Genomic DNA, 9,796 nt, shown 5'->3' with positions numbered 1-9,796 from the left:
GCACTGTGCATCTGATTCTGCTCTTGCTGATGTCTGTGGCAAGAGTATATTAGTAAAGTTTGGCTCCTTGCCACTGGTGTGATCTTCCAAGCATTCACTTCTCTATGAAAGGCAGGGAGAAGCAGAGTAGCCTCATAGGCTCCAATGACCATTTCCAGCACAAAACCTGATGCAATTAGGCTCTACTTGAGTCTGTTATAGTGAAATTTTCCTGCCAATATTGTGCTGGGAATGTACTATGGGCAGTGGGAATGCCTGGCTTGTCCTGCTGACTTGGAAAGAGGACAAAGGGTGTTCAGGATGTGTCTGTGCTGTGGGATGCAGCTTCCCACATGGCCAGGGCAAACAGAAGTGGCTTTAAGGTAATGAAATGAGTTGCTGTACTCATAGGGATGGCTCAAAGAAGTTTTCAAGGACTTTTGGCAAACAGCATGTCCAGTATGGACTACTGTACCTATGGCTGTGTGTGACAGCAAGGTGAAATCCAGCTGGGGCACAGTGTGGTGCTGGGACCTTCCTCTGCACCAGAGGCACCCAGAGAAGTGCCACATGGATAGGCTGGAAGGGTCAATGGTCCGTGCCAGCCATGAACATGTTTTCCCCCCGGCTCTCAGATGTTTTTCTGATCCTCCCCAGATCATTGTTCATGCTCCAAAATCCTGCTGGAGCCACCAGAGGAAAACAAGTCTTAGGGAAAGGCCTCCAACAGTGACACAAATTATGTGAGGATTCAAACAAGTCCTAACCTGACATTTTTCAAAGTGAAATGCAGGACCTGCCGCTCGCTGATTGCTTCTGGCCTGTAACAGCAGCTGAAGCGCAAACATCATTTGCCGTGAATGATGACAAGGAGAGAAAAGAGAGGAATGGGGAAGAAGTGAGGAAAAAAAGTAGTATTGAATCAAATTATGGAGGAAAACCAGCTTCTTCATGGACAGTTTTGATGAAACCATTAATTTTGCGTGTATGTTTAAAAATTATCGTGATATATCCACTGCCCATGCTAGAGCTAGAAAGCTCCTTATAACAATTACAGAGGATGCAGGAATTCTCTTCCCTTCTTCAGCAGGGCTCGTGGCTGCCACTGGAGCAGGGAGACGTGAGGGCTTCCTGCAGTCCATGCCAATGGAGAAGGTTGACAGGAGTTCCCCCAGGATGCTCCAGGCTGGGGTGCCCAGGGCTGCCGTCTGAGAGGGCTTTGGGCAAACAGAGCCCATTTTGTGCAGCCCATCACGGAGATTGTCCCTCTTCCCCCAGCAAACCAGCCAGCAGGCTCTTCCTCATGAGATTGAACATCTCTGTGATTGCAGGGGGAGCTCTCACAGAGAGGGGAGGTTAGGTGACACACCTCCAAGCATTACCCAAACCTTGCAGAACTAACTTCTGCAGGAAACCTATAAAAATAGGGAGAGAGGAATAAAAACTATATTGCATTCCAGTGGAGCCAAAGACCACGGTCTCTTTAAATGTTATTAAGTCAATAATTAAGTGAATTTGGAGTGTGAACTGTGTATCCACTTTAAATGGATTAATGATATGAGAATTCATACAAAATTGCTGTGTTGATTTTATGTTAATGGCTTTTTGAATATAAGCTGAACTATTAACCAAGGATAAGTGGAACTAATGTGCCAGCACTACTATAGAAATATAATTGAAAGGATGGTCTGCAATTTGTAAAGGGCCTTGTTTCTCTGGAGTGGGTCGGGAGAACAAAGGCTCCCTTGGACGGATTGGAAGGATGTCAGTGGGGGCGGGAGGGCTTTACATGGAAGGATGCTCAAAGGAACTCTGAATGGCTTAAATAAAAGCTCGGGGGAGGGGTGTAATTCAGATATCAATAGTGACACTGGAGACACCCAGCAGAGCAGGGTATCTAGTTTAAGATCACCAGTTTGCGCTTTAAGTCTCTCAGGACATTCCCAGGATAGCTGTGCTTTATGCCAGCAGCCAAGGAGCAAATATTCCTAAGATCTTGAGGATAAATTTGTGCCTAAAGCTGTGTTTCACACGAGTCAGCCTTTCCCTTCACTTCATCCCATCCTGAGTGCAGCATGGCAGGGACAGGGCAAGCACAGGAAAAATTTGTGTTGGTTGGTAGAAGGAGTAGGAATGGCAGGAAAAATGAGCAGAAGGAAATGTAAGCTGGCTGTCAGTGTGTTTTTCCAAACAGCAAAGTCCAGTCGCTTGTGGAATCCCCATTACTTGAATCATTTAAATATAAACTGGATAAAAGCCCTCAAGAAAACACTACGGAGAGTTGACTGGGGTGACCTACTCAGTCTTTCTGGCTCTTAGTTCCTGGGGGTGTGGTTAAAATATAGGATTGAAACAGCTGCTGAATGACCTTCTTTGTTCTCAGCCTTTGATCTTTTTCCCTCCCCTCTCAGAGGCAGCATCCAAGGTGCTGAGTGGACAGCCTGGGTGCAGCCCACAAAGGCAGGAGAAATTTGGGGTACCCAGGGATCCTGAAGCCTTGAATCTCCCCTCACTTTCAGCTCTTTCCATGCTTCAGCGTGGTTCCTCTTGATTTCTGTTGGGTTAAGATCAGGCTCAAGGCATTTGATGCAGATAATTTTACATTATGTTGTGGTAATATCGTGGCAGTCCTTGGCAGTAAATTGGCTTTGGGGGTGCAGAAGTGAGGGTTTAAGGTAACTGTGGCAAACTTGCTAACTGGGTGGAAAATGTGGACCGTTTTCTGCTGGATTAGTGGGTTGAAGTGGCCCAGTGGGATGTCCCATAAGGGAGGAGGTGGGAGCAGTGCAGGCAGGGGCTGAGGGGAGGAGGGAGCAGAGTTCCCACATTTTCCAATGGCAGCCAGTGGATCTGCTCACATCCACCATGTAACTGCACGCTGTATTCGCCTGTCTGAAATTTAGGGATAAAATACGCATAGATTTCAGAGCTACTGCTAAAAAGCCACCCACAAGAGGAGATCTGCTCTTTGTAAAAGCGAGTGTATTCACCTCTGCCTCTCCAAGGACTGGCTTTAAACCACAGACTTTATATTTTGAGGTGAAGCTGTAAGTTCTCTGTTGCTCTTGTGTTCTTGCCAGTGATTGAAAAAGTACTGATGGGACCTGGTTGAATGCCCAGATGTCTGTGAGAGCCATTGATTCTTTAATGAGGGGTAGATCAGGCTCCAGAGGTCTGTACATAAAAGCAGCAAAGTTTTGTCAAAAACGACCAAATCAGTGCTCTGAATTTATGGGCATTATCAACACAGAATTGGGTGGGTGATTAGAAGTGTCATTTATAATATAATGCTGCTGATAGTTAAAGAAAATGTAAATAAATCCTTAGTCATGTTGTGCATCCTTGTAAAGCCTGTCTGCCAGAACTACAAACAAACAAACAATAGCAGCATATGGGTGTTTGGAAAATAAACTGCCTGATTAGCTAATCTCATCTCGCTGAGGTTCAGTGATAAACTGGAGTGTACGTATTTTGTCGTTTGTTACTATAAATATGATTGCATTTCAAGGTCAGAATTTTTATTCCTCTAACTCCATAAAGAAGCACGCTTCAAAGAACTCAAAGTTATTTTGTGTTATGGATTAAAAATACAAGCTATCTAAGTTTTGGGTGAAATTCTTCCATTATTGGTTTGAGTCTGACTATTAGTACACTAAATCTTGATTTTTAAATTTTTTTTTTTACTCAGAGTCAAATGTCCACATTTCCAAAATATTCAGTGCACTTGGAAATCTACATCTTTGTGTACAAATTTACATTTGCAAATTTACAAATGCATATTTGCATATTTAAACGTTCAATTTGTCAGAACTCTTCTCCCATTTATATTAACATATATATTATCAGGCTCAGTGCTTCGGGTCCCTTTCCTTCTCTCTCTGGGGCAAAGCTCAGTGCAGCTGAGCATAATTCTCCATTTGAGGTGGGATGAATGCTTCCTTAGTGCTGCATTTTGATACATTTGCTCATCTTCATTGAATATCACTTTATTTCACCAGCAGCCCAGTCGAGTAATGGACATTCCAGTCATCTATTTTGCACTTAGAGAGTAATGCAGTTCTTAACAGATGGGAAGATGTGTGAGTAGCTATTCATAAAGGGGAGGAGGAATGACTGCAGGTCAGCCCAGGAGCAGGAGTGTGGCAGGGTGGGATTGCCAGAGGCTGGGAATAGCTTTGATTTTTTCACAGTACCAGGGCTATGTATCCTTTCACTGCCAGACATATGGGAAGCCCCTAATGAGGCTTACATTACTGCTACTTAATATGCAAGTTGTTCCAAAGGAAGTGAAACTTGCAGTGGTAGTGAACACTTAAGCAAAACACATTTTTCTTCACTGGCCCATTACTATCCAGAGATAGTTAATATCTGCTAAATGATTTTTCTCGCAAAGATAATGCCCAGAGAAGCTATTAATGCCTCCTCCCATGCAAAACTTATGTCAGGCTCTCTAAAAGTAGGAGGTTGACTTTACAACCACAGTATCTGAAAGCAAAATGCAAAGTCTGGCAACCTTTCCACTTGCCTTTGGTGCCTACAGGGAATGCCCAGGTTATGTTTTTGAGGTTTTCTCCAAAGTCATCAGAGCTAAACAGTTGTGTTCTGTTTTGTTTGTTTTGATGGTTAAAATTATCAGTTAATTAAATGCTTCCAGTAGGTAACACTTTTATAAAGATGCCAAGCTTCACAGGAGTGCTGTTGTGGCCGCCAGTGCGTGACCACGCCACGGCTCAGCGAGGGAGCACACACCCACAGCCTATCTGCCACGATGCTTTTGGGCAGAGGCACTTCCTCCATGAGCAGTGATAGCCATTGTCTGACTGCTGTCAAAGCAGCTCTTCTTAGAGAGGCACAGACAACTTGTGCACAACCTCCTGCCTGCCCCCGAAACACGGCGGCGCTGATGGTCATGTGCCTCCTCAGCGTCACAACAGTTGGCCCTAACAAAGAGCCCCTTTATGGGAGCTTGGCTGCTGTATGAGCAACAGAGAGATCTTGGCACTGTCAGCAGCATCACTTGGCCACAGCAGACTTCAGCAAACCCTTTCTGAATGCTTGAGGAGGGAATGGGAGCTCTCTCTTCATTGGCAAGCCTGGATGCTTTGAAGAGCAGTGACACTGTGGATGCACCCACTGCGTGCACGGCCCCTGGCACCTGGACGGGCAGAGGAGAAGCCCAGCTTGGGAGCTGGGCAACTGCAAGAATTGCATCATATGTATGTTTAACTTGCCCCTCTGGGTTCAAAGCTGGTTAAATACAGGCTGCTCTTTGCCCCAAAACAGCATTTCCTTGGCTCAGAGCTGGCTCTGCTGTCTTGTGGAAACCAGAGGAGAAGCAGATGAGCTATGTGCTTTGGGACATGCTTTGCAGAAGATGTCCTTGCTTCTTGCAGCCTATCTCATCCTGAGAAGAGCAGCCAAAGATGCTGTTCTGCCTCTGGGAGGCTCCATGGAGGGGAATTTCCTTAAGGAAAGAAAACTCTTCTTTCTCTTCTCTGCCTTTCCAGTTAGGACCTATCTCCTTCCCCTCTTCTCCCTACCATCCCCTTGGCTCTTTCTCATTCAGTGCCAACAAGTCTTTTCCACCTGAAAAAAATTACTCAGGTTGCTGTTCTGCCTCCAGATACAGAGAGTTTGTATTCCCAATTTCTTTAATAATCTAGACAGTTAAATTAGAATAATATTAAAGGGCAGTTTAGAAAGGATGAAAAGCAAATAGTGCTGACAACTTCAATAGAAAAATATATTGAGTCAGGTTTTCATGAATTACACAGTAATCTTAAAAATCACAGTTAAAATGACTAAATTGGTCCCTTTTTCATTTTGTGTTCTGATTTCTGGGTCTTTAGGGTATAACCATAAAGTCTAGAAAATTACTGTTAATAAGAATTAAGAGAGGAGCTCGCGGAGTTTCTCATGTCATTGCACGCTTCTGGCAGCCAAGGCTGGAGAACACTCAGAAATCATAAGATTCAAGATAAAAATCATGTGAGTTGGCAACACTGCTCCAAGACTCCCCAGAGACTCTGTACCTTCTTCAGGGAGCATAGCTGTGCTTTTAAAACTGCAGCATTGCCAAATTAATCAGGGGAGAGGATCAGATGGGATAAATGGGAGGGAGTTTTGCAATGACTCGGGTTTGTGGCCGGAGGAGGCTGACTCATGGCTCGCTGCAGCTCTGGTGCATGTCCTGTCATGCTGCTCATTCAGGGCCCCAGACACGTCTGAGATGAGATGAAGGCACATTGTACATCCTTCTTCCTTTGGAGAATCAGCAGAATTGGTGTTTCCTGGGTCAGGGAGATTAAACAGCTTCTTATCAGGAGAGCAGCACGGCAGCAGGGAGTTGAAATCTCTACATGATCACGGCATAGGAAAGCCTTGTTTTCTTCCCTCAGTAAAGGGAAAGGCCAATTTTCATCTTCATCCAGCCTAAGCCATATTTCTGAAGTTAGTTAAACTCCTGTTTGTGACCACAGAGTTATACTTAGTCTGTCAGACCCTATTGATTTCCAAGTGTCAAAATTTTATTGCAATATTATTAAGTACATTATAGCTGTTTGAATAGTACTTTCAAGGCTCTGTTCCCTGGTTGATCTGTGAATGATTTACAAACTGCTGCTGGTTTCTGAGCGTACCATTAGTTTCTGGACCTTGTAGTTATTTGGAAATGTGTATAATTCAAGCAAATCATTGACAGCACACAAAGTGTTCCCGTACAAAGGGAGATGTTCTAAAGCACAGAGGTGCTACACGAGTGACAAACAAACACTGAAAGACTGGAAAAGCTCAGCTTCCATGTCCTAAATGTAAAACCTTTCAGGGGACTTGATTATTTACTATTTGTGGAGTGTAATCAGCCACCTTGCTTTTGACTTTGTGATTTGATGGTTACAGCAGGAAAATGATGTGAAGGGAAGAGCAGATGGTGAGTCCAACCACCACCAGCCAGGCAAAGCCTGCATCTTGCTCCTTGGGGTCCCAGATTGATCTTCCCCATAACTATAACTGATGCTTTGGTCAGGAATGTGGAAGGAATTTTGACTGTCATCAGCAGAACCAAGGTGCCGTGAGCTCCCCATGGGTGGAGGAGGAGATGTTTCCAGGTGTTTTCAGTGCTTGTTCACATGCCTGTAGCAAAGGGGTTGAATTAGATGTAGCTATTTGACAAACTATGGTCTCAAAGTTGGTAGTTGTGGAAAATCTAGGGAAGGTGCCCAAGTTTACTCCAAACTGAGCCCACCTGAGTCCTCCACTTCACTTGGAGGAAGGCTGGTGTGCAGTGTGCAGCTCTGACTGAGACTGCCATGTGCTTGCTTCAAATATACCTTAAATGTGTGCAGCAGGATTTAATTTTTTTGCTTTGTGACTATAGTGCTGGGAAGATAAGGGGAATAGCTGTAAACATCTGGCATGGGTTGGAGATGGATGGAAGACATGTTGGTACTTGTTAGAGACCAGTTCTGGAAACAGAGTTCTAATTCTCCTTTCATTGATATCGTACAATTTAGGGATAACTCCATGACAATCAGTACAACGCTGAGAGGAAAACAGAGTGAAAAATGTCTTCCCACCCAAAAGGAGGTGTTTCTTGGCAGATGCATTCTGGCTGTGGCCTGTAGGTTGCAGCAGTGTATGCTTTTCATTAGGACTCTCCACTTCATCCTTTGTTTTCCCAAAGTGGAATTCCCCAATGAGATAAACCAACTCGTATTTGGCTGTATCACTTAAAAAAAAATAAATAACCAGCCTCGATCTTGCTGGTGAGACAAAAGGATGTTGTTTCTTCAGCTTTTTGATGTGTGGGTGGGAGCTATGCTGAACCTTTTGGACCAAGTGAATCAGCAGCATGAGGTCCAGCAGCACAGGGGGGCCTTCCCAGCATGGTAGGAAAACAGTGGGAAAAAGTAGGACACACCATGAGAAATGCCAGGAAAAGCTGGGCCTGGAGGTCACATCCCATTAGGTCAATTAAAGTTCTGTGTTTTCTGTTATTTTTGGATCCAAAGTTTGCACAAATCCATGGGCAATGGATTTGTTAATGTCTGCGAATCCAATGTATCGTGCAGCAATGGAGGTGTGCAAATAATGTCCCACCACACACAGGACTGCAGTGAGAAACTGCTCCACTTTAACATGATCCTATCATGTGCTACAGAAATGAAAAACTTTACCAGATGGCACTGATGTAACTCAGCTGCAAAGATAGGAATAAACAACAACGTCACATGTCAAGTTCATTCACTTCGTTGATTACTCACAAAATATTAATTATTTTTTGCTTTGTGACTGTAGAGCTAGAAAGAGAATAGTTGGAAGAATGATGGCCAGTAGGAAAGAAAAATAGTACAAACCAAAATTGTGTGCATGTTTAAATGACAAAATGTTCTGTTTTGCACCAAGAAATGCTGAGAGGAATCCAGCACTTTGTAAAGCCAGTCATAAACATATAGGAATATACGAATGCCAATGGAAATTATTGACTGAACAGTCTCCTTTTTGGTGGGAAATGTTTTATCAATATTTATGCTGCTCTGCTTGAAATACTAAAGGCAGAATGGAAAAAACAGTCAAAACTCTGAAAAATTTAGAGCATGTTGTCAACTGGCTGAAAACCAGAAGTCACCATGTGATTTTTTTTTTTTTAAGAAAAAGCAGTCTCTGTTTCTTCAGATTCATTTGGCTTAGGGCCAGAAGGACCCTTTAGATCATTTACTCTGGCATTTTGTTTAATGAAGGCTAGTTACTCCTATATTTAGCCTGAAAACTTATATTTGGCTAACTTTTTTTTCCAGAAATGCAAATAGCATCTAGTTTTGACTTGTATATACTGAGGACTGCAGAACCCACCATTTCTCCTGTATTTTCTGCAAGCAATTTATAACTTTCCCAATTCAAATGTGTTCTTGATTGCTCCCTTAAAACTGTGTCTTCACATTTCAGACCTTGCTTCTTGTCATGCTTTGCTGCTTTAGATGAAAGGTCCTCCAATGTTTTCTCCTTTTGTGTGTATAAACACACTGTAGTTACCTTTCCGTTGTTTTGCTGCTTGGCCAGATTGATTGAATTCCATAGAAATATATATAAGACATTTTACTAAATTATTTTAGACTTGCTCCTTATTCAAGATTTCAACAGTCTTAAAAAAATGTAAGTGCTAAAACAGGACAGTTTTGCTGGTGCTGTGTGCAGAGGTAAGAATCCACCCCCAATTCTCTTCTTTTAGAATATCCAAAGGTCAAATTTGCTTATTTGCCTTTTTTTTTTATTCTTTCCTAGAATGAGGGCTCATATTCAGCTGCTTAACTCTTTCCCAACCCTCTGCTTCATGTAGTCCTCCTTGCTGTCTGTATGACCTACATTCCTCACTGATAGCTGTGAAACTTTGGATTTGGTTGAATTAAACACACCTTGCTTTCAGTGCCCAAAATTGCTAAAGAATGCATATTGATCTCCACGATTAACCCCTTATTTTCTGAAGTTGGTCCTGCCTGTCAGATTACTGAGGCTTTGTAACCATTGGCTGCGGTTGCTTTGCAACCGTATCATGCTACAAACAACCTCTCTTCTACAGATGTTTCATAATGTTTTTATTACCAGCATGTTGTGTTCTGCTGAGTCCTGTGACTCACCAAACTCCGTGTGTTGCATCTCTGCGGTCGTCTTTATCAAGCAAATTTGTAATCTCATCAGAGAGTGACATCGGATTTGTGTGATGAAGCCTGCTTGCCATAAAACCATGATTACCAGCGTTAATTATATTTCTATACTTGATTATTTTAATTAATTATCTTTATTAATTGGTGTTTTTATCAGC

The 9,796-nt window shown here is 43.0% G+C and overlaps 1 long non-coding RNA gene across 1 annotated transcript in view; it reads left to right on the top strand.

Annotated features, from left to right (window-relative positions):
* The first annotated feature begins 4,981 nt into the window (after positions 1–4,981).
* Positions 4,982–9,796, top strand: part of LOC104684839 — a 148,527-nt gene continuing 143,712 nt past the window's right edge. Inside the window, exon 1 of the long non-coding RNA XR_751028.4 lies at positions 4,982–5,195. This is a non-coding gene — a long non-coding RNA (uncharacterized LOC104684839). The remainder of the gene's footprint in view (positions 5,196–9,796) is intronic.

The sequence above is a fragment of the Corvus cornix genome, chromosome 14 (genome assembly GCF_000738735.6).
Source record: "Corvus cornix cornix isolate S_Up_H32 chromosome 14, ASM73873v5, whole genome shotgun sequence".
Lineage (NCBI taxonomy): Eukaryota > Metazoa > Chordata > Aves > Passeriformes > Corvidae > Corvus > Corvus cornix.
Note: the sequence above shows the minus strand (reverse complement) of the source record. Positions and strands in the feature narration are given on the sequence as shown.